The sequence below is a fragment of the Lonchura striata genome, chromosome 1, assembly GCF_050655825.1.
Source record: "Lonchura striata isolate lonStrDom1 chromosome 1, ASM5065582v1, whole genome shotgun sequence".
In the NCBI taxonomy this organism is placed as follows: Eukaryota; Metazoa; Chordata; class Aves; order Passeriformes; family Estrildidae; genus Lonchura; species Lonchura striata.
In genome coordinates, this window is record NC_140703.1 from 99,526,158 (window position 1) to 99,548,917 (window position 22,760).

Sequence of the window (22,760 nt, forward strand, 5' to 3'; positions counted from 1 at the left end):
ATTATGTTTAATGAAGGAGAACTATAGTTTTGACACAAGCACAACTGCAGAAGTTTGATGGTGGACTAATTAAAGCACTATGACAGACTGTAGCAGAATGGTATTTTTGGTCCATTCAGTTCAAATCTCTGCTGATTTAGATGACAGTTTGATTCTTTGCTTGCATTCTTTAGCTAGGATTTGTGCAAGCAAATATGAATAATAGAGTAATATTATTACTGCAGGTTTGGAAGGCAGATGAAAGAAGCCAAAAACACTCCAAAATGAAGCACTGCAAATCAGATTTCTGAAAGAATTGTTTTTCTAACCATGACTGAAGAATTAACATTGAAAACAAAAGTTAAAAGCTTTGAACAGTTGTGTGTCTTTACCTGGATTAGATTATACCATTGTAACTGAAACTGAAAATTAGTCAAACAAATTAATCCTGTGTACCTAAGCACCACTGAAAACAGAATGAAAAGAATCAAGATGCATTTATTTTTTAAATGAAGTCTTTACATTTAAGATGTGATTGACACTATTTTAAGATAGTACTGAAACTTTGTTTGGAGAAATAATATTTGCCCAATTTTGCCCATACAATCATGTTGTACATTTTCATCACTGAAATGTACAATATTATAGGGGAATGTTTACTTTGCATACTTTAGTTCACTTGGACCTGTTCATATACCCTGGGCTTCTGGAAAGAAAATTTTGAAGGAAGCAAGTCCTAACAGGCTGGTCATTCGTAAACAGCATCAGGATACTACAGAGTGGCTTCAACAGAAAGTATAACTAAATAAATATTAGAAAGTAAACTGCTTTTGTATCTACCAGTTAGCTGCTGCAGAGCTCTACCCTCTCAGGGAATTCATCTCCAGTAAGTCACTGAAAGTCTAAAGCTAGGGCATGGGCTGCCCTGGCCTGAAAGGATCCTTGGGACAAAAGGATACCACAGGCTGAGACAAAATTAATCCCTTTGTGTAACAAGCCACCCATATATGCCCAAGCAAATTGATGACCATAAAATATTTCTGTACCAGCCTTGTTGAGGACAAAAGCTTTATCCTTACAATCTATGTAATGCCATGCACAGAGGCCAAGATCTTCTTGAATAATGGAGGCCATATATCAAAGGCAGGAGAGCTGCACATAACAGAGCTGTCATAGAAGCCTCTTTTCCTTCTTCTTCCTCCAAGAAAATAGTTCTAAGCAAGGTCTGACTCTCCTACTCCTGAAAGAGTCACCATGGCTACTCAGCAGCAGAGGCAGAGCGGGCTTTCTCTGCCTGCCCATGACTTCCCATTCAGCCCCAGGTTACCCCCAAGAGAGGATCTATAGTTTGGATACTGCATTGGCAGAGGCAGGACTCCAGAGTACAAAGTCTAACCACTACCTGAAAGAGGCATTGTCCACTCTGTCATCCTAATGTTCAAAAGTTGGCTACAACTGCAATTTTTGTGCAGTGCTCCACCCATGGGGCAGCAGAAAGAGATTCTTCTAAAACACCCAGTATTTTAGAAGATAATACTGGTGTTTTAGAAGTATAAAACACTCTTAAAATACCCTAAGTATTTTAAGGTTCTGTATTTTAAGCAGGATTAGGTATGAAAGACTTAATGGTGTTTGTCAGAGGAAGACAGCAAGAGAAAGCATGCATCACATTTAGGCTTAAGATAGACTAGGCAGGTAATGGATGGGGATTTTTCACAGATTATGTTTCATTTGTCCACCAAGATTCATCTTGAACCCTGCTTAGTGAGTGAGAACAAGAGACATCTGAATTATTGGTTTAATTGGAGCACCTGAAATGTAAGGTAATCCCACAGGAATGGAGACTCTCCATGCAAGTCATCATATGTTGGCTGGCAGACAAGGAGTAAGGAAACTAGTGTACTCATAGATTCTAGTAGCATCACAGGTCATAGGGATACTGTAAGATGAAGACTTCAGGGTAGAAATTTATAGTTTAAATTAGCCAATAGGATGTATAGTTGTAAGGGTGGGATGATGACTTATCACTTTGGGCATGAAGAATCAGATTAATTGTCTGCTGTCCTCTTTAGCTACTTGTGAGTTAGCAGAATTATGCTCCCCTGGTGCTCTTCTCATGCTCTATACCATGTAAACTTAAGTAACACTATGCAGAATTCTCACTTTTTAATTCCAGCTGAATAGTATATGTGACAAAATTTTTTCACAAGAAATAAATTCACAGATGTCACAGAGAACTTCCGCTAGTTTTAAATCACAGAATCATCCAGGATTTCTCTTCCTGAGAAATCCAACTGTAAAAATCTATGCACAACAGTAAAAATAGAAAAAAACTTTCCATGGAAGTATCAAAATAATGTTTTTATATAATATACACTCCTATTGGAAGCATATCAGAGTTTGTGTATCTCACAGAGATAGAGCAAAGGCAATTAAATTCTCATTCTAGATTCATGCTAGAGCCTGTTCCAAATAATTCAGCTTTAATGGGAACTTGCTGATCTGAGTCGAGAGGTCGAGGGCCATGTGATCTTTGGCATGACATTTCTCTATAAACTATAATGTCTTGTAAAACCATAATCTATTCTGAACTACAAAAACTAATGCAATTTTCCACCCTGGCCTAAGAGGCTCAAAAAGTTCAGGTGACTTTTTGATTCCCAGCAAGACAGGACAGGCAGTAGAGCTGTAAGTGCAGTGAATAACTATGCTCTTTTTGTAATGCCTGCAGTAACATTAAGGACATTATCTTCTTCACAGGCAGGGCATTCTGCCCTCTTGGAAAACTTTGCAAGAACATTTGATCTACTGTTCCGATTCAGCCTATTTACATCATAATTTTTTAATAAAATGACCAATGTTTTTGAGAAAGCAGACATGAGTTAGACATGCCACATGATTTAGAAGCTAGAAAAGCAGTTTTAGTTTAATTTAATTTAATTTCAGACAAGTAACAAAACGTGTAAAAAGCTACGATCACTTTAGTCACTTAAATATGAAAAACAGCAGGCAATTTGGGGTAGTTTAAAGGAGCTACTATATCAGGATTTCTAACAATGCACAAAAAGATAGAAATATCAGACAGTATAACGCACTGCTGCTCATTAAATGACCTCACATCAAGGAGTTGTATTTGTATGTGAGAAATACTTGCTCTCATAGGTGAGGTCTCAGGTTAAATCTGATCAGGGAACTTGAGAATGTTTCCCTGCTTTACATGTGTCTCCCTGGCCCAGACTATTTTCTTATAAGGACAGAACCCAAATACACAACATCATTCCCCACCATTCCCCACCTTCCACCTTTCCTTCCACAGAAAGGAAACCCAAATACAGCGGTCAGACAAGATGCAAGTGATGCATAGACCAGAACCACAGTGCATATGTGGTATGCTCCAGCAGAAAACACAGCTTTGAAATGTTAGTAGGAAACTCATTGAAGAAAACTTTTTTGGTTTGTAATGTCTGAAGTGTCCATCAAAAGTGAGTTTCCCTAATATCAGCTTGTCACAAAACCCAGCCTCTCAGAATGGGGATCTGCAGGAAGAAACCTCACTCAAGCAAAGACTTGGCTATCAACATTTGAAAAATTCTTCAATATCCACTTTCTAGTCAATGAAAAAGTAAGTTAGAAAAACCTGGAGCATTGGCATCCCTCAATTCAATGAACTAGTTAAATTTAATCTTATAGCTTCTTTAATGTATCAAGTGAAGGAATCACTTAATCAGTGAAATATAATATTAAAGCAAAATAGAAACTTTGATATTAACCCAGTGTAGCATATACAAAGCTTCACAAACCACAGTTCTGGGTCCCCAGGTTTTCCGAATTCAAAACCACACAAGTTTCAGCTTTCAAATCATAATATTATTTCATTATGCTGAAATATTTAAGATGTTGCTACATTTCCTCTTCAGTCTTGGAGACAGATGGAATAAAAAAAGGAGAAACTATCAAAGAAATGAGTGGCAAGTATTGCAGTACTGCACAACAAATAATACCATCACCATTTAAAACTGGCTCTTTTCTGTGCATGTCAAATGAGACAAGGCTTGCAAATTTCAAAATTGGAGCTTCTATTGGCAGTTTAATTTCATTTTTATTCCTTGCTTCTGTCCCTGTGTCACTGTAACCCTATTACATCTGAAGTTACTAACAGCTTCACTTCAACACAAGAGGGAGAAAAACTCTATTTTCTTTTTGTCTGGCCTCTGAAAGAGTTTATAATGCCTCCCTTGTCTATATGCATTGTTTATAAATATGCATTTTTCAGTACTTAATTTGGATAGTGATGGACCAAAAGAATTTGCATGGATCACATTTATATCAGCTCAGAGAAAACTACTTTGTCAGAGACACCACTAATGATCACTGAAGAAGTTATTTGTACTAAGCAATGGGTAAAAAACCTCAATGACATCTGCTTAAAATACCTATGTGTGTATTAGAATAAAACTATCAGAAATACAGAAATAGTTTCCTTAGAAATTTAAGGCAGATTTAGCGAGCTTTAGTCAAATCAATATTGTTGCCAGAACAAATATGCTGGATACACTGCTTTAGTGATTTGTTTTGCTGCAAAGTTCCACTGGAGTATTCTTAGCTACAGTTCCACTGGAAGATTCCTAAGTTCCACTGGAAGATTCCTAGCTACTTCCATTGATTCACAGGACTATGTGCAGGAATATCAATTTTTCCCATGATGAATTTCAACAGCAGAGAGGAAAGGTCTTTCCATTCAGAAAAATATTCAGCATAAACTGCTGCAAGAAAGCTCCCTTTGAAACGTATTTCCTTTTTGTTTAATTTGGTTTGGCCTATATGAAATTTGAATAAAGACATGAAAGACTTAAGGGAAAATCTGTGGTGCTTCTAGTCTGTAAATGACAGTTTTAAGCCTCTTATTTTTCTTTTTAACTCCCTTTGTTACCATACTATTGTCAAAAGTGCTGGGGAATGGATCCATCCCCTAAAACCCTGAAGGAATCTTAGCTATTTGCTGAGCACACACAGCAGTTCACAGTCAACATTTGTCTTGTGCAGTGCAAGGTCGCCTCTCTTCACAAATGCAGCAATATACTTTATGTCTACAAACATCTACACTATAAAAGTCTTTTATAATTGCAACAAAATGCCCAAGATGTGATGAGACAGATTGCCAGTATGTCTATAACTCAGTGACCCATTATAATTGTACTCTTTTTTCCATTAAGGAGCTCACCACCACAGCATCAGCTAAATCAGCCCAATCGTGATGCTTTACTTCATTTCTGACCTGGACTTTCAGTGAATTTTGGTGTGGACCCTTAGATCTCTGCTATTTCAGTCCAAGTGCAGGTTCAGCAGTGTGACTAGGCATGGTGGTTATCCTGAAAGCATCAGTACCTAAAGGATGTGCAGTGGGTTATGGTGCATGATCCCCTAGTCCAGCATTGACCCAGCTTGTTCCACATCAGAAACAATACACTCAGGAGAGAATCTAGCTTCTTTGCTCCTGGAATAAAGACTGGCTCCCTTCCAAGGCATCCTGGAGTCCTAAGGAGATCTGCTACTCTGTTGTGAGTCATGGGGAGTCGTGATTTTCCCTACAGACACCAGAACTGTAAGAACCCATTACCACTCCTACATAATGTCCTATGGCTCTGTCTGTGTGCGTGTGTGAGCACAGGGAAATATCAATAATTCATTTAGTACTAAATACTTGATCCTGTTTTTAAGTTGACCCCCTGCCTTCCCAGGGTGTGGAAGACCGGCATTCCTCCAGGGGCTCTGAAGTCCTGCATCTTTTTTGTCAGATAGCCATACAGATGGAGAAGACAAGCAGTGGTTATGGTTTGAGAGAATGCTGAAAAGGGAAAGCCACCCCCTTCCTGGTGAGATTTCACTTTTTGATGACAAAGCTTAAAGTTGTCTTGAGACTTTGTGGTGTAATGCAAGAAACAAACTGAACAAAATTACTAGATCTTGGAAGGGCTGAAAGGTGTTCACAACCATCTCTCATTCCAAGTAAAGGGTGTCAGTCTTAAACTTCACCAAACTGGACTGAGCTGATGACAGTGACTCAGGGGAGATGGTGAGAATGCCTGTCATGGCAGGCACGACTCACATAATCCCATGGATGGACAAGACACAAGATGCTGGAGCTGACAGTCCTGGCAGACATGGTGCCACCCTGACAACACACTGAGAGAAATGGATCTCCAGGAAAGGCTGACAACGAGCACCGCACACCAACCTCAGGCTCCATCCCTGGGGAGACACAGAGCCACAAACTCTGGATGGCTCAACTGCACTCACATGAGACCAAATGCTGATTAGCAGCTTCAGCTATTTCAGTCTGGGTCTCAGCTGGGATAGTGTTCAAAGGCAGAAGTCTGACAGACTAAAAATAGCTGTCAAAAGCAGAAGCTGGAATCCCGTGTAGTGTCTGGGGTTATTCAGGCTTGTGAATGTGTTATGAGAGTCTAGGAAATTACAGACCTGACTCTCTTAAGGCATTCCTCCTAAGGCAAACAGTAAAACTCCTGTGATAGGAAATTAAACCATCAAATTGGAGCCTAATCATCTCAGTAGTTTGAGAAAAGAGCTTAATACCTTGACTTTCATTTTATAATTTGCTCTTGATTAAAAAAAGGATGAATTACACATCTGTGTGACTAGATTTATTCAGACAGTATAGGAAAGGAAGAAAAAGTCAGTTTTGTGGATATTTTAAAATCTAAATTTATTTCCTTCCTTATTTATAGTGACAAATGGATCACATTACAGAAGCAAGGGCTGGTATGCTTAGTTTTAGTACCATAGTGGGATATTTTCCTCCGTTCACCTATCAACTTTTCTACAGCAGCACACATTCTAGAAGAGACTGCAGCACACCAGATAATATTGCTGGTTGAAGTGCACCCTGCTAACAGCCACCTCTCTACTACACACTAGAAGAATTGAGAAATTAAAGATCTTTGCCTCTTCCCATTAGAGATGTCCAAAGTAAACCACAAGTTGTCAGCAGCTTTCCTTTTAGGGTTTAAGCCATGCTCATCCAAAGCCCCCAGTGTTTGCCCTCCTTTTGCTTTATTAACCTATCAAAATTGCACAGAACACATCTGTGCACAATTTGAACTGGCCAGGGATGTGCTGACAACTTTTCCTGTGGCCAAACATAGCATTAATTCTTCATTCTGCAGTGCTCCAAGCCTCCCCCATCTAGCTATGAATGCAGTTCCCTGCAGGAGCACAAGCCCCAGCTCCCACTGCTGCCCTTCCCATTTGAGATGGAATTTGGTGTAACTCCATCCTGTCCACTGTCCTAAAACAGTTTTTGTGTTCAGACATTCTGTGTTCAAGCATCAGCAAACTTTGCAGGGAGATTCCAGGATGAGACAGCTGTTTCTGCTCCATTTTGGAGAATTTTAGGAGCCATTGTTGAAGTTGCAGAAACAAACAAGGACCTCTTTAAAAGGTATGACTTATCATATTGCTGTTAAATTTGGACTGACCACTATTAATCCACAGAAAATTTGTACAAATCTCTTGCAATAAGAAAATAGGTGTGGAGGAAATAGCAGCTTTGCAAAATTGAAGTCTGTGTTTAATTTTCTAACAGGCAAGTTTATGAACCTGATTCCTATAATTGATGCCTATACACACAGTTCCCTCTCCTGAGTTCCATCCAATACAAACATTGGCTTTCCAGCAGAGGAGAAAGCTGCAATATGTGCTGCAGCAAGAAGGCCAAGCACAAGGGAAGAGTGCACACTACCCAGATGGTGCAAAATGTACAAGACAACCTTGCTGCCTCTCCCATAAAAGATGTGTTTACTTTTAGTAGGTAGGTCTTGATTAGGAAAAGAACAGGGAAACAATGGTATATTGCCCAGACATAGCCTGTAAATTCATTTCATCTGGCCTCCGACATCTTTTTCTTCTGACTTAGTCTGTGGACATGAAAAGAGTATGTATAGGATATATAGATAGACAGATATAGATATATAGATATATGGATATATGGAGATATAGATAGATAGATATAGATATGGATAGATACAGTTTTCCAGTTGATTTAGGTTTGTTCCTTTCTACCCAACAGTTGCTGCTGTCATTCCTTCATTTGTTATTCTTTCATATTTCTCCTCTGCTCTCATTCCTTCTTTCCATTACATATTTCTTCTTGCCATTTTCATTCTAAATTGGATGCAAAACCAAAAACATTTATTCTCAATGTATTAAAAGCATTAAAAATGTTCATGAAAATTAAATTCTCCCCAGTACTTAGCAGCTTGCTAGGTATAACTCTAATCACTGCATATAAAGCCTGTCTTTAAAAAGTTCTAAAAACAGTGGGGTTTTCTCACAACTTTCATTTGTCATTGACATTAGCCCTGTTACAAAAAGCAAAGCAACTATAAATAAACTAGTCAATATCTTAAAAGGGAAAACTATTAGAGCTAGCTATGGAGTGCTTGGGTTTTCACTCCTGAGGCTATACAGCAGTAAGCCCCCTATTAAAGTTGGGTTTTCTGAGATCCCAGTGAACTGTGTGAAATTCCAAAGATGTAACTCATGGTTTGCTTTTTTAGTACTTTATGTACTTGTCTGCATGTAAATAGAAAGTGCCCCTTTCAGCTTTTGCAGTCTGACTCTCAGAGAGGAAGATTACCAAAAACTTTCCCATAGAGGTGTATAATTTATAACATCAGTCAATGAGCAGCTAGGTCTAGGTGCGCGGGACCAGATAATAAATTTAAATGTCTGAGATTTGCCAATAGCTTTTTATTTTATGACTTTGGGCAAAATATCTCACTATTCTATTTTACTTCATGACTTCGGGCAAAATATCTCACTATTCATAATGTACATATGTAGAGCCATTTGTGACTTCCTGCTACCAAAATTTAACTGATTACATATGAAATATTTAAATTGTGTTTAATATAACAAAGATGATTCTAAGATTTCAAAAGCTGAGATCAAACTGAAAATACATTTGCTTTTCAGCTATGGAAAGAAAAAGAAATTGTACTGTACACCGAACAATACACCATCACTTTGCACGTTGAAAGATTGTCTCTTTAGCACTATAATTTAGTTAAAAAGGAAGCAAATTTTCTGGATAAACAACCCACTCTTCATAAATGTGAACAGTATTAACTATCAGGCAAGATAAATCCATGGTGCTATAAGTGAACCTTACTTTAAGGTCAAAGCCATCCCTCTGGCTATTGTTTGCAAAATGTGCAAGACAGAGGAATTATACACATTTATTTTTTTCTACTCTATTTCTCTCTGTGTGTTTTTAACTTATTTAACCACCCTAGGCTCAAAGCTTGCATTTGCAGATGAGTACTTTCCAGGTGGCTTCTCCCAGCCTTTCTAATGGGAGAAATTTTCTCTTTAAAGTGTATATAAACCATCACTTAAGTCTAAAGAAAAACATTGGCTGAGTGATGTCAGTTTTACGATGCTGTTTATTACCAGCTATATAATCCCAGTTTGAGGCAAGGATTACTCAGCATTTACAGACAATCCACTCAGATCACTGCTATAACAAATGAGGACAGCACAAGGTTATACCAATTTAATCACTTTAGTTTCAATAATCATTTCACAGAAGAAAACTACAAAGTGACACTAACATATGACTTTAATAAAAAAATAATAGGTTTCTTTTAGCTCTCATGTTGAAAGCCACAAGGTGAAAGGTAGAGAACACAAAGCTCATTCAAAAGTACAAGGAAATTGGTAATACCAAGCATCTCCTCTGTTTCTCCAGACTCTGCAGACTCAGGGTCATTAACACATCAGCCTCCCAGCAAATCAGATCAGTGAAATTGAAACTGAGAATTAATGAAAATTCAGAAATAATGTCATATACTGAGATTTGCTCAGCCACATCAAGCACTTTTTGAGTGTGCTTCTTTTTGAGAAGCCATGCCTAACTAGACATGGCAGAAACAGTGTCTTAATTGCTGAATTTACAATCAGCAATTATCTGAAATAATCTGAATTATCACAAGATTTAGGAAGTAAATGACCTAATATGTTGTGACACAAATATACTGAATGCCTTTCCCTAGTTTTCAGGCACATATTACTCTAAACTGGTCAGACACCACCCCTGTGGCTCCCCAGGTAGTATCACTGAGCTCATCAGGGGATGTGGGTTATGAACATCTGCCTAATTCACAACCTCAGCAATGGAAAAGAGTCAAAAGCCAAGAAAACAAGTTTTACAAATATTCTCACAAAAGCTGCAATACATAAATCACCAGAAGACTGAACGTGCAAGTGACAAAGAAGGAGCAGTTTGTCATGTGCAAAGTAGGGTATGCTGACAAAGATAAAGAGAAACCTCCAAGTGGGACTGGGGAGACAGGCATGAACTACTGATAAAATCCCTCTCCCACCCATCCTCCTATAAGGAATACAATACAATAATTATGCCTACTTGTACAATATGTTCTTCACAAAGTTAATTTTCTTTAATAGCTGGGATAAATACATTGCTCACAAGAGTCACTAGCATGTTCTCATAGCCCTAGCTCTGCCATTCAAGCAGACATCTAGCACTGAATAATTTAGGGGGGTTATTTGGAGAATGAGGGTGGGGGAAGGTAAAGAAAACTAATTACTCCAGCAGTCCCTCTCAATCTTCTCCTAAAAAGGGTCAAAGTGCATCTGCCCTGAAAAATCCAGGCCATGTCTTGCCTGAATTCCTGACATTTGCAGAATTCCAGACACGATTAAGAGACCATTAATGACAGGGAAAAGCACTGACCATGTGCAATACAAGCAGCAATTATCAAAACCATTGCCAAGTTTATGTCCCAGGGATGCACACTTTGTTAAGTGAAATGGTTCTGATAAGCAAAGTATGGCATCTAAGGAAAGCAAAGCATGGCCAAAGAGTTCTTTGGTGAGCTGCCTCCCTTGGGCTGCCAGGAGGTGCAGGAGATTCCACAGGGCTGAAGTCATCTGAGCTAAGAGAAGGTCCTAAGCATGGGAACGACACACCTTTATTATCACCAGTCTCCAGTTTGAGAGGGAGTTATCTGTACCTTCTCCCAAGCTTTTCTCCTCTTCTCTCACTCCTTCAGTAAATCATGTTATCAATGAAAACACAAACAAAACCCACTTTAGACCAGAAGAATCTTTCCTTTTTCTTTTTCTTTTTTTTTTTTCTTTATTCTTCAAAAGAGAGCCAGCAAAATTTCAAACATCTTATGACTGGTGATGGGAACATGAAGAGAACATTTCACAGTATGTGGCAAACATAAATTTTTAATTTAAAGCATGTAGCAGCTTCATGAAAAAAAATCCTTCTGGCATAGGCTAAAATGATTACAAAATCCTGAAAACCAATACCAGCCATATACATACTGATGTGACAGGAGGCAAGCTGTCACCAGCTTGAAGACAGTGACTGGATCCATATCTTAAATTAATGTGTATGGAGATAATTCACTTAATGCAGTCAATTTTTATATGTTATATCAAAAAACATATTTTCTTAATTGCCATAACTGCCAGGAGGCACACAGTAATATATTAAGATGCCAGCTACAATCCACAGTTTGCACCTCTGAAAGACAATTGAAAACATTGTGAAAGGGACAAAAGAAAGGATTTGAAGCATAGAAAATATCTTCAAGAGGCAGACATATAGACTGAGCTTAACAAGGAGATTGTCAGATGACATGACTGCATGCAGTGATGTCATAGAGAAAAACAGCAGGCTCATTAATTGAAGAGCATAATCCTCAGTGGTCAGAAGCTGATGCCAGATAAAGTTAAATTGAAAGTAATCATTTGTTTGGACTTTGTCAATCATCAGCAAAAAGCTATCAAAGCAAACCTTCCCTAATTTCAGATCAAAACCGGATGCCTTTTTGGAAGGCACGTTTAACTTAAACAGGAAGCAATGTGTTCAGCATGGATAACGGGATGAAGTGTAGCAGCCTGTGAGATACAGAGAGCAGACCACATTATTGCCTTCCAGCCTAGGCTTTGGGAATCCCCAAGCTGTTTTGGTGGACTTGGTCAGACACTGCCATCAACTGTTTTTGTGCACTTCACAGGGCTGGCTTGACCTCCACGTACACACTGTTCTGCACTACGCATTCTTTGCATGAACCTTTCCTCAGCCTGTGTCAGAGGCAACTTCTTAGTTCACTAAAAATTCATTTGAACAAATATAGCAAAAACAAAGACAAATAAATCAGCTCTGAAACCTGTGGCTGAGAAGGTAGTTTTCAAAATATGTGTAAGTTGGTGACATGAAAATCAATTTCCTCTGGAATGTGCTTCTCCTCAGAAAGAGCTATTTCAATGCCAATGTGCACTCCCATATCATCTGTTTTGGCTGTGATACTATTAAATGGAAGTGGCAAGATTATTTTCTTTCCACAGTGACTAAAAAGCACTAATTTTCTGATGTGACTGAGCAGGGTTTAAGGTCTAGGAGGGTTTACTAGCCTTAATCTGCATATTTTGGAAGAAACGAGGCCTGAAATGTTCAGTGGAAAAAACAGGGAATATTAGATTACAGTGATTGAGAAAAGCAGCTGGGAGAAGATTCAGAGACTTGAAAACACAATTATGCTAAAGCTGTAAATGCAATTCTGGGAAGTGATAAACCAACCAAACAAAATAACCAAATCAACTATCAATGGAACTGCAAGAAATGGGGCAGAGGGAAATCAAGACTCATCCTAATAGAGGACATATTTGTATCCAAACACTTGAAATACCACTCTTCGGACCCAAGCATACCCAGAGATAGTGGGAAGAAAGAAAAGAAAAGAAAAGAAAAGAAAAGAAAAGAAAAGAAAAGAAAAGAAAAGAAAAGAAAAGAAAAGAAAAGAAAAGAAAAGAAAAGAAAAGAAAAGAAAAGAAAAGAAAAGAAAAGAAAAGAAAAGAATCTTTTCTGTTCTCTCTGAGCCCACAAATCCTCAGGACCACCCTGGATATAAGTGAAAACATGCCAAAAAGAAAAGAGGAAATGCTTTTCACAGAGCTGTTACATTTCACCTCTCAGCTTAAGAAATGCCAGGCTGCCATTTTCAGAACTTATATTAGTACTTTTTTACCCTCAAATTTCTTTAGTTATGAATCATTTTACAATAGCAATCTATTTTTAAAAATTATGACAGGAATCAGCTCTCAGAAAGCAGCATCTGTCATATCCATTCCTAAATGCAAACTTGTTTCAACCCATTCTGAATACTGGTTAGTAAACAAATCCATAAATCCATTTTGACAATGTCATCAGATCAAGCATTGTTTTTTTGAGGGCAGCAGGGGGGTATGACAGGACAAGAAAAAGCTTCAGAAGAATAACAGAAGACTAAATTTTTTTTAAATTAAGTGAGAGAAAACATGAACAGTTTAGAGAAAAATAATTACTAAAACTCACACCAACCTCATTTCTTCATGTCCAGCAGCATTGAATTGGGCCTGTTTCCACCAGGAGTGAAGGTTTTCCATATTCCATATGGGGGGAAAAAATCCATTTCCAATTACACAGCTATGATGGATTTTGGTGGATTTTTTTGTTTTGTTTGGGTATTTTGGGGTTTTGGTTTTTATTTTTGGTGCCAAATCCAATACAGAAAATTAGTCACCATCCTTCATTCATCTGAGGGGAAAAACTTGAAACATAGTCATTTCCTTTGGTTGAGGACAAGGAGAGAGCCTGCAATACAAAACAGTAAGTTCACAGTACCTGTGGTCTGAATGCATATGCTTCATGAGATATTCATATGGGATTAAAACACACACATGTCCTACATATTTTTATCTGGCAAGGGGCTACATGATGTTTTCCATTCTAAAAGACTTGCAGAAGATCTTATAAATTAGCTTTGATTAAAATTTAAAAAAAATAGCAGCAACAACAAAACCAGAAGTGTTACAATTTAAAAAAAAAAGCTAGATTATGGAAATGGCCTTTTTTATGCTGTTTAGCTAAGCAGCATTAAGTTGTTTTGAAGTTTATGAAGTTTAGCTAAACTAGGAATTTTCACAACTCTGTATATATATTTGCTAGGGAAACTCCAGGTGAAGAGCAATAAATTACACAGGGACATCTGGAGTATGCTGTTGCAGGTCCAATCTTCTCTCAGTATTTTTCACAGAGGAGTACAGAGGAAAGAAAGAGAAAACAATTTATATTTCTGCTCAATGTTTTCTCATGTGGAATGTGTTTAGAGAATTGTTTACCTGGGGTGATTACTTCATTGGATTCTGGTGAGGATTGTTTGAGCCTGGTGGCCAATCCAATCCACCTGTGGCTGAACTCTCAAGAGCAGGGTCACGAGTTGTGAGTTACTTAGGTATGGTAGTTAGAAAAAGTAGGTATGTAGTTTTAGTATCTCTTTTAAATAGTATATTAATGTATTATAATATAGTTATAATAAAGAAATCATTCACCTCTCTGAACTGGAGTCAGACATCATCATTTCTTCCCATGGAGCTCACCTGCATTTACAATACTATGCCTATACCAGCAAGTGACACAAGAGGATGCTCCCTGGCACTGCAATTTGGCCACATGTATTGGTCACTTCTGGTGTGCTTTTGATTTACACTATGGTGAACACTCACAAACTATTTCCAGGGGTAATTTGGGAGTCAGCTTGGGTCCACTGCCAATAGGTGGTGTGCATGACTGTTTTGGAGGGTAGAAGTTTACCAGCACAGCTGAGAGCTGCTGCCCAGGCAATGGCTGGCCCTGTTGAGTGCACCAGTCTAGTCCACGTGCCAGCCTGATGCTACTCCTAAGCAAGCACACTCCGTGAGCAGCACATCCAGAGCTGCTCTTTTTGTCATCAGAGAATGAGAGGCTCCACATGAGCTATGTCAAGCTTTTCCCACAATCTCTCATGCAGCCCCAGGGCTCCCCACATCCTCTAGAATGAAGAAGGAGGAGAAAGCTCCATGCCCTGTTCCCCACCCACAGACCCCACACAAAGCACAAAGCACCCCTTGGCCAACAGTTGGACAACTTCAGTCACCCCCTTATTCCTAGCAGCAGAAAGCACAACAGGAGTAACTTGCTTAAATAAAAAGTTACATATGCAACGGGAGTGATTATTTTGACAATACACATTTCATTTTACTTTTTATACTAATGTTGGAAATTTTGCACCAGTTCTTTGTTAAATTGATGGTATTTTAGTTGACAAAGCAAATGTCTGTGAAAGTTATGAAATGCCACATTGAGATTTCTGTGCAAACATTATATATCTACATCTCTGATGTAAGTGTCCTCCTAAACCAGTGTTTCCCCCCCCCTGCAAATTCCTCACTGCCAAATAAATGTATTTCCAGCTGTATCTGTGGGAAACAAATAGTGTCATACAATGAATGACCAGCTAGGAAATGCACACCTGTCATAAACTAAAGCACATCTCGTGGGATATATTATATTCCATTCCCAGCTTACCAAGAGAGGATACAATGAAAAAATGGATTGGTGTCAAATGCCAGATGTTTTCAAGCCTCTCTAATTAGGTAAAAATTAAACAACTGCTATGTTCTATATTATAGATATTTTGCAGATGTGTAATTCACATAAACATAAAGTCTGATTTTCATTTACACAAAGGCCTCTTTACACTGCTTTGGCATCACAACATTGCTTAATATTGGCCTTAGTTACTCATGTTTGCATTTTAGGTTCCTTTTTTTTACTGAGAGAGTAAAAGAATCAATTTCACATAAGCATCCCAGGATAAAGCCCACAGTATGATGGGGATGACTTTAGCAAGGAGTCTTGAGAGACACCAGAAGGAAAAAGAAGTCATATTCTCTGTTAGTACTTATATTCCATGTAGAACAAGTCTGCTGAGAACTACTTAGGTTAAATTAATCTGTACTGTACATCTTTACAAATGTCATTGCATATTTAATTGCAACTGTGATTAATTTGCTCATGAGGAGCACAAAATATGAAGCTGTTTCCATTACCTGCTTAGTCCTGAAAAACATCTACGGAAAAAAAAATCAAGTAAATCCCGCTTGTACCAAAACAATGGCAGTTTTTCATCTTCCAGATTAAAATAGGAGGAAAATTATCATTAGTCAAAGTAAAGGGGATAAAACTTTATACCCTCATCCCAAATAACAATTTCCAGAACTTGCTAGAGTCAGATACACATGTAACCATAATGATTAAGTAGTTTTTTAAAAGAAAAAATATCTGTTATATAAAGAACTAAAGATGGGAACATGATTGACAGTGCTTATCAGCATCTGACTCCAGCTATTTCAAATACACTTTTCTCACTCTCCTCAGACATGGATGTTTGTATTAGTGCTGCAACTGCAACACAGTCCCTCCACTGGAGACTGCTGCTGGGAAGAAAAACCTGATAAACCATATGGTTAATAGAAAGAATGCCTGGACTAAAAATTATTATTACTACAGAAGATTAGACAAACACATTCACAGTGTATCATTTTGCCCTTGGAGAAGATTCAAGCATGGTTATTAATGTATTGATTTCTTTCTCAGCATTCCTGAATTATTATTTGTCTTTTAGCCATCTGGTCCAATTGTTAATTTTCCTTAGAGATGGGCAGTCACACTATGTGCTTATGGTAACCATCATTTTGGGAAGGATTTTTTTGCTATTATAGGCAGCATCTGTCCAAATGATATTGCACTAGTTGAAAGCATTTGTCCCAAAAACTAACAAGACATCATATGATAATCCTGATAAAAATGTCCTACGTTTTCTTGCTATGTTGCAAGTTGCTCAGAGAAAGTGAGTCTTAGTCTAATTCTCGTGTTCAACTCTATTTTTAAGTTTTGTGAACTGCAGAGATGTCTGGTTTCTTGCTTAATTTCTTGTTCATTTTATGTATAAATTTAAAATTACAAGGAGGGAATTGTTTTCCACATGCATGGAGCATAAGAACAAAGGCTGCCACCTGTTCATGGACAGCATATGCAGAAGTAATCTCAAATATGGGCTGACAAGGCAAGGAGAGCCCAGGAGACATCAACAGTTGGGCTACAAACACCATCCCAGTAATCCAAGATACTGTGCAATAACCATGTGGGATAAATATGTCCAATACTATGTAACATACCCTAGAAATCACATGTAAGTCCTGTTCCTCCTGATGTAGTCTAAGCTGAAGGACATGTCAATGTCTATGATGTCAATACTTTCATAATTTTCTGAAACTTTTCTCTCATTTGCTTATTTGTTATGTGTCCATTTCTCTCTTCTTCTCCAAACATTATTCTAATAATACTCTGCCACTTTTTAACCTTTTCTTCAATCATCTTTCTTCCTTGTGAAAGAATGGGGATAATTTCATGGCATGATGAAGAGTTATCCAAATGCACTTGTGCAGGCTCTGGACTGGACAGGCAGTGCCTGGGCTCATTAGCATGCACTCCCAGACTAAAGTTCATTTGCTGGACACACCTCAGAGAATTGTTAGTTCATCTGCTTGTGGTGGCCATGCCTTGGTGTTCCATGCTTGGTGTTTCAGTGAAACATTGCTGCACCTCGCTGTGTCAGTAGACACTGAGCACACCTGCCTTGCGTGCTCAGGCTAAGGATCACTGTGCTTTTTATTGAAACAATAGGCACTCTCAATTCACTCAGCCATGGAAAAAGCTGCAAAAGTGTAATGCTGGTTGGGATATAGGTCACAGGATCAAAACAAATTACACAGGCACTGTCCCTTCTATATCCTTCTCTCAACATCAGCACAGAACAATTAAATACCAATAACAAATGGGCAACATCCATCACAGCAACACTTTACTCAGTGGAGGCATTGAAGAGGGCAAAAGACTGATAGCTTCATGTATTGCCATCTTTCAGAAGAGGTTAGCACTTAGGTAGGATGTATCAGAGAGAATTTGCCCTAGGACTTGTGGTCAAGGGGATCACAGAGGAGGTAGGAAGGGGCTGCTCCACTCTATTCACAGCCCTCCCGCCTCCAGGTTCCAAAAGGATGCTCCCAATCTGGTCCCATGCCTGCCCAGCTATGATTCCCAAGGTTTATCTGATGACAGCAAGCTGCTCCAAAAGGAGACACACAGTATGGGGAATAGTATGGGAAATACACACATACTTTATATAGGAGCAGGAGAATTTCTTTCATTTTCACTTGTCCAGCAAAACTACATGTGTGTGAATATGGAAGACAAATGCATGGCTGAACTGGAGCTGTTGGAAAGTTCTCACAAATGTCTGCATCACACAGTGGCTTTGGGAAATAGCAGTAAGACTTTATGGGATAGGAGCTAAGGCAATCTCAGCAGGTATTCAGGTTGGGGAAAGGAAATTTACCAGCAGTGGTGAATAGTGGGGACACAGACCTCCATCTCTCCCCACTGAAAGCCAACACAACCACCCACTAAAATATTCCTCTTCATTTCAGCACAAGAACAGCTCTCACCTCCCCTGTAGTGCTTTGTGCTCTAACCAGACTGCCCTTACCCCCACACACCGACCAGACACCCCAACTCCCTGTCTCTGCTCCTCAGTGTCCTGCCCATTCTCACGAAGGAAAGTGTTTCCTTCATCCAGTAAGTCTCTCCTTCCTTCCCTTGGTCACCTCTCACATCACTCCTTCCTACACCCCTGTACTTCCAGCAGCACCGACACAACTGGGAAAGAATCTGTGGGAAATGTTCTCCTTGTACCATGGGGAGAAGGAAGCCAGAGTCAGGAGGGTCCCATAGGTTGGACCTGAGGATCCTGCTACCCCGCCAAAGATGGGCACCAATCACCACTCATCCTGCAGTGCCCAGTTCCCCTGGGGCTTCCTCCTGTAGCTGCTCCAGCATCACAAGGAATTTGGTGAACAGATACTCCTCCAAAAGGTGTTCTTCATCAGGAACACCACAGGCAGCCAACAGTCACCATCTCCTCATTCCTCTTCATCTCTGTGGACAACTGCCTTTGGCAATCACACAATTTAAAGAGTCTTATGGTTTTGGTTCCACCTACTCCTTTTCCCAGTAATTCACCGAGCCCCTGGCCACCCAGACACTTCTCCCCTGAGCCTTCCCATCCAGAAAAAACTGCTGCTGGGGGTGACAGAACAGACCCAGATTTTAAGATATAGCAGCAGCAACAACAAAATTATTTTTTTAAGTACATCTGGTCCTCTATTGAGTTTGTAGCATGGCCTCTTCAATGAAACTGAGGGGATAGAAGTGAGCAGGAATCAAAGGATCCCTTTGTCCCATGGGAGCACCGAACACAATATATCACCAAACCTCATCTGTTTTAATAGCTTCCCTTCCCAAACACACCCTGAGCCTTGTAAAGCAAAAAAGAGTCATTAGAACATAGGCCTCACCTTAAGGAAGTTTTCTGTTGATCTGTAATCTCTTGGGTTTTATCTCTGAGAAAAGAGCAGTGGCACGTCTGGAGGAACCTCTATCTACACCAGTCTCTACGGCCCTGTTTGCTTACCCCCACTGTGAGCCTCCTCAAGAGCTAAACTGCAAACAAATCAGCTCCTACTTTCAATAAAATTCAAAGAAAGCCTTTGTTGAGATGTACTGGGAATCTTAAGTGTCAAAACCTTTATGTTCCAGTCCTTAGCTTGGGGATTTAAATGGGATGTCTATTTCTTTAACTTTCTATTTTTAAAGAGCATTCCAGTTCTTACTACCTCAGTATTTTTACTCTGAATATGATCATTCCTATCACAAAGGAGGAACAAATGGACTTTCTGCCCATTATTGTAAAGCAATTTACCTCACTCATATTGACCGGGTCAATATTGAACCATTGAGCTTGAATGCTATCAGAGAGTGAGGCCCTATCAGAAATCCTCTCCTCAAAACCACAATATTTCATGATGTGTGTAACTCTGAATGCCTTAAATGAAGCATTCAAGTGTAAAGAAGATAGGGACCTTGGAATTTGGTCTGTGATTATGAACACCTTTCTATTGGATTGCTCAATTATCACATATCACCTCCCAAGTAAAATAGATCACTAATCTTTTTACATGAACATGTATCTGCATTTTAGCAATACAAAGATTAATCAGAAAAGAAAAATCTTTCTGAAACCTGTGTTACTAAATAATACAGAGGAAACAAAATAGAAAGTTTAACAAAGATTGCTTTACCTATGCTTGTTCAAATAAAAAAAAAATCCAAAACAGGTGTATATGTGACAGCCATAATTGGTATAAACAGTGGTTTAAATTTCAACTCATCATATAAGTATCTTCTTTTTAAGTCTGATGACATCTTAAAAAAAAAAAAAAAATCTGTTTATCAAGTTCATCATGCACAGAACCAGAAAGAAATAGTTTTAAACTGAAGCAAATGAGGCTCATGTGAGATGAGAGGTTCTGTAAAGCATTTGAGAAAGCTGACTTCTTAAGGAAACTCAGAGATTTTTATCACTATAATTCCTGAGAACAAGTTAGACAAATTTGACAAGACATATATTATATATTCACCCAGGCCTTCTTGGCTCAGGAGGGAACAAAAGATTATTCAGTGCAGATTACTGTTCTGTGTTATCACTGCAGTGATATTAATTTTTAATTACACAGTATCTACTACCTAGCATTTAAGAAACATGTAACGTGTTTGTATTTTTGCAGCTTTCTTTCTTATTTGACAAATAAGAAAAGAGAAGAAAAATGGTTTCATTACAGCCTTTAACAAATCTATAGCAAATTCAACAATTCAGGAGTTTCAGCACCCATTCTCATGTCCATTAGTGGGATTTAATGGTTCTTCATAAACGGCTAGCAAACACAGTGTAGTGTTTCCAGAGACACTACCCAGAAATTCTTTGCTATTGGTGCATTGTTTCAAATGAAATATCATTTAAAGCAAGTTTTACTTGTTTTAACTGTGGCGGCTGAACTTGCAAAAATATTCCCTCTACCAAGAGACTTCAACCAATTGCATGAGCTGACTGGTGATGCTACATGTCACATGTGGTGGAATAGGGAAATGCAGAACTAGGGTTTTTCAAGCAGACTTGAAGAGGAAATAGAATTTAAAATCTTTTGGGGCTTTTTGCAACATTAACATATTATCTGATTCAAAATAAGGTTTGAATTCAAATCTTTCAGATTTTATCAAAGTACCTAATACCAATTCATTAAGAAGATTTTTTTTTTTTATCCTATACTTCTCCTTACTTTTTCCTCAAAAGCAATACGGTCAGTAAGTTTTAGGCTTTGATTTTCACACAGACTTATATTAGAGCTCAACTCTGCCTTTGTTATTTGGTTTGGTAAACAAACATACTTTCAAATCTTTAGAAATGGTTTATTATTTAAAGAATCATATTTGATAGATGACTTGTGACAAAGTGTACTAAAAACAAAGCACAGATAATGATGAATTGTGCACAGGTAATAAGAACTTGCAGACAAAAATCTTCAAAAGCAAAAATAAAATAGCAAACATTGAAAAGCTATTAATAGCACATATGGAAAGTTCTGAGATAAGATAAATCAGAAATACTTCGAAGTGCACATTGAAGCAAATGAAACAACCTTTACTTTACTCTGCTTCATCAGCAACATTGGTTTAGAGTCCTTCCTGGCTATGTGCACACTAGGAATATATTCTTCTGAAAAGTAGTTTGCTGAATTGAACACTGGGAGGGTGGAAAAACTCTTTATTTTATTAGGAACCTGAACTTCTTGGATCTGTCTCTTTGGCTACATTTGCCAAAGAGCAAAATGGACTGGAAGAATAATTTAAAAATCAAGAAACATTTTTCCAGTCATGACATAATTTTCCATTTTGGTTATAAATGTTTTTAGGTATTTCTAGGTTTGCTGTTATAGCTCTTTGTTTTAGTACCATCATGGTATCCTATCACATAATAAATATTAGCATGCACAATGTATCAGTTTGTATAAACTGCTGTATATATTTCAACACCTACCTTCAGTAGCCTTGTCCAAGTAATTAGTTAATCATAACTGTACCAAAGCCTGTACATTTGAGCTTTTGCATTTTTTTTAAATTGTCTCTAAGTTGTACTTAATCTAGCCCCTCCATAAGGCAGCCCTCATTAAGTGTGCCAGTGAAGAATGTTCCTAGGAGTACAGACTGTGTGGAAGCTGAGGTTCATATTTGTGCAAGGACACATCAGGCCATACCATATCAATAGTTTTAGTTTCTAGGCTACACCTGAAAAAGTTGATTTAGGTACTTAAGGCTCAAAGTAAGGAGGAAGAAATTCATTCTTAGAAGTAATATTTACAAACCAACACGTTGTGGAGGTTGGAATTTCCTTTTCTTATGCACATGTAAGACCACAGCCTGAAATCCCACCAAGAACTGAGCTCATGTCTTTAGGCATGAGAGCGTTGACTCACCCATTAATAGTAGTCACATTATTGCAATAAAATCAGCAGTAGTTGTGTCATTGAAGACATGGTTACAGCATTTCTCCATCTGAACTTTTTTAAGCCTCAACTCAAATTTTGCCAGAGACTGCCATAACCAGGCATTCCTCAGTTGGGGAAAAAGACAGACTTACCACTTTCCATCCTTCACATGGATCAGAATAAAAGGCCTGTAGTGGGACAGGCACTGATGTGTTCCACTTAAGGAAGGAAAACAGAATTAAGACCAAGACCTGCTAACACATATTCTGTGAAACACCTGCTGAAGAACATTGTCCATCACAGAGTGTATGACCTGGAGTCTGGTGTCACAGGCTCCAAGACTAAATATGCCACAGAACAGTGGACAATTTGATATCTATAACTGTGTCAAAATCTCATTTCCCAACCTTTAAAACTGAGAAAAT

The 22,760-nt window shown here is 38.4% G+C and overlaps 1 long non-coding RNA gene across 1 annotated transcript; it reads right to left on the reverse strand.

Annotated features, from left to right (window-relative positions):
- Window positions 1–1,523: 1,523 nt before the first annotated feature.
- LOC146768789 (uncharacterized) lies at window positions 1,524–20,855 on the reverse strand. The gene is made up of 3 exons (XR_014956588.1): window positions 14,054–20,855; window positions 13,397–13,669; window positions 1,524–8,160 (listed from the first exon to the last, which is right to left on the reverse strand). It is a non-coding gene; the product is annotated as an uncharacterized LOC146768789 (long non-coding RNA).
- Between the last annotated feature and the right edge of the window lie 1,905 nt (window positions 20,856–22,760).